The 3,290-nt window shown below is 33.7% G+C and overlaps 1 protein-coding gene across 1 annotated transcript in view; it reads right to left on the minus strand.

Annotated features, from left to right (window-relative positions):
- Positions 1 to 751, minus strand: part of LOC117121381 — a 6,773-nt gene extending 6,022 nt beyond the window's left edge. The window contains exon 1 of the mRNA XM_033266568.1: positions 74 to 751. The gene's annotated coding sequence lies outside the window, so the exon portion shown is untranslated. The remainder of the gene's footprint in view (positions 1 to 73) is intronic.
- Positions 752 to 3,290: the final 2,539 nt, after the last annotated feature.

Consider the following 3,290-nt stretch of genomic DNA (forward strand, 5'->3'; position numbering starts at 1 on the left):
ATATATATAGCGTTTAATTTGGATTTGAACAAAATCAGATTAAGGCTAAAATAAGTTAAATACTATAGCAAACCTTAATTCATATCCGTTGTCAGATAAACCTGTACAGTCTGCTAAAGAGCCAAAGGTATCAGGAACAATGCCTCCCGTCATCTTTTTCGTTTCATTTCCCTCTGCACATGAATGCTGACGTAGGTTTTCTTGACGATAAAATGAACGTTTTTTCAATGTTAACTCATGATTTCCCGCATAATGTGCACAAGTATCTGTTGAATGTATGGCCTTCTCGTACAAACGATTAAACCTCTCTAGTTCAGACTGATCTAAAATCTTGCGAACACTGCTACTTTTCCTCGAAAAATGATCTGTCCCATACGGACTAGAATTTCTCTTTATGAAGTACCGGTAGCTGTCCATACCAACTTTTTTAGTGTACTTTCTGCACATGTCACTTGCAGACTGCATGGTACAAGCAGATATGGCTCTGGTTAGCTTTGAGCAAACTTTATTACCAATCAAGGCTTTGGAAGATCGTGTATAAGCTATAAGCTTGTGCCTCGTTTTTTATGCTCTTGTTTTAACCGTCAATGAAAAAATCAGTGACTTGGAAAACATTCTTCTTTTAAATACTTTCGAACCTCCATTGGAAAACTTTGTTAGGCACTACTGAAGTGGTTTATGCGTCATCAGTCACCAATGCAATAACTTACATAATCTCAAAATAAAATAAATTAAAGATCAAAGGTACGTCATCTTTATATTGCTTCACAATAGTGAATAAATAATTAAACCAATTGTTTCAAAGAACTGACTTCATTGGACAATATTGATGTTTACACCGAATAAGTCTATCGAATAAAGTTTATATTTTACAAGCTAACAATTCGCCGGAGTTAGGCCTATCATATTAAAATATCTTGAAAATTATGTTATATCTCTATTGTATTTTATTTAACAACATAAAATAAAATATTAAATAGGCCTATAACAAAAAGTATAAGCTTACGAAATCACAGAAGCCATTCTTCTTCCTAATGAAAGCGTCAATTAAGCACCTTACATAATCCCAATACAGTACTTAAATAAATATTTTGCAAATGAAAAAAATAAATGTAGGCCTAAAATGGTATTAATTCCTCAGATTGGGAATGGATCGGTGGTTAAGATGGATGCTTTCCAATCCCAGGGTCAAGGGTTCAATTCCTGTCACCGGAAATTTTCTCACGACTCCACTCCATAAGCCTCATAGTAATATAGATTAGATTATTTACTGGTATATATTATTTATTTTATAACATAATTTATAAGATAAATTATTAAAATTTTATTATCTTATTACATTTAATTTATATTTATTATAAAATTTATTATTTATAAAATAATTTATTTATTTGTGAATGATTCTACATTAGGTACAAGTATTTTTGGAAAAGTTGACTTCCATCTTGTATGCGACTCCTCGGTGACGGAATTGCCACTTTGGAAAGTGATTCAGTTCACTGCTTGGTATATCCTTAGCCCTAGTGCCTAAAGATGAATAAAATAAAAGGAAGATTTTCTTGTAACCTCGATTGTCTTTCGCACTTTTAATGCTTTTTGAATCATTACAAGGTTTTAAAAGACAATGTAACATGAGGCCGATATTGCTGGTCACTGGATCTATAGTTGGAAAAGTTAAGTACGCCTTCCTCATCTCTCTGAAGCTATTATATACCTAGATTCAAAATATAATTTTCAGTTTTCAAATACCTCCATTCTTCCATACGCCCGGAAATAACCTCTGAGGCGTTTTGGGCGATCAATAATTTCTTTTTCTTTCTTTCTTTATATATTTTTTTTTACTTAAAAAACAAAGAGAGAGAGAGAGAGAGAGAGAGAGGGGGGGGGGGGGATGGCGGCCTGGCCCTGCATTCAGTGCCACAACATCCTACCAAGTACTCATACTCCTGGCTGGAGAGACAAACCTAGCAGAGGTGGGTGAAGGATCGGGTACAGATGCCTCCCTTACGGAGGCAAATTTGTACTGCTAATGAGATGTAAAATAAAGATAAACATTGAGTTTTGAAGAGGGATTTACATTCCCCACTGACAATTTTGGCACCACCCCCTCCTCTGCTAAAGGAGGAGGGAGTGGTTATGCCAGCGGGGGGCAGGGAGTGTATTTGCCCTCCCATCACACTGGCCTGGACCTCCTGTCGTCCGACACCACGACGAGATCCTCGGATCAAAAATATATATAAATATAATTTTCCTATCCAAATAATGCTTTGATTTGTATTGCTTATCCCTAATATTGTGGTCTAAAAGCCAATTTAGACCATACTAAACCATGAAAAACTGTCCCTGAACACTACCAGGAATTTTTTATTCCGAGACTCGGACCAAAGCTCTTGGTTCGGATCCCCGTCGGACATGTCGGACCCTTTGTCAGCAAATTTCTGGAGCCACCGCAGGGAGGCGATTGCATGGCATACCAGAGTGAGTTCACTTACAAATGGAGTTCTGCAGAAACAAGAGCATGAGTTTCTTAACTAAATTTAAAATGTAAATTACTAATGTTGTATTTATTTTAAAGTAGAATTTCAGATTTCAAATAAAAAATAATTTAGAAATAGAAAATAGTTTTCTCGCCAGTGGTTGGAAATCAAAATATTTCTTAGTAAAAAATATGTAAATCAGTAAAAAAAACTGAATTGTATGAAACTAGTGTGTCGTTTGTTGTTAAATGAGCAATTTTTAGTTTGATTGAATGGTTAATGAGATACAGATTTTTCAATATTAAAAAAAATAAAAAATGGGGGAAAAGCGAGTACAACCACATTTTATTCAAATTTTTCCCCAGTTTTTGAATATTAAAAAATCTGCTTATCATTAACTGTTCCTGAATCGTTCCTCAAACACAATTTTTGAGTCTTGAAAAATCAGTTGTACTACATAGCAAAAAATGGTTCCACCCGGAAACTGGCGTTAAAGTACTGTACAGTATTTTATTACAGTATAAAAATCATCATAAGAGCCTTCAATTGAATAGATTTATGTTTAGTACAACAATTTTATAAATAATGGATTTTTAGATTTACATATACTGTATTATTATCCTCATACTGTATTTAACCATTCCATATGAAGAATATATGACAAACATGTACTTGCTGAAATATACAGTAAGTTGATTTACAACCGTTTGAAATGAGTGTTTTTCTTATGTTGAAATTTACTTTGATTGCAATCAATTAATACTAAATTATGATTCTGTCTTTGTTCAGAAATTATTTCTCTTATAATGATAT

The sequence above is a fragment of the Anneissia japonica genome, unplaced genomic scaffold (genome assembly GCF_011630105.1).
Source record: "Anneissia japonica isolate Jap-2015-1 unplaced genomic scaffold, ASM1163010v1 scaffold21_len1647178_cov195, whole genome shotgun sequence".
NCBI lineage: Eukaryota > Metazoa > Echinodermata > Crinoidea > Comatulida > Comatulidae > Anneissia > Anneissia japonica.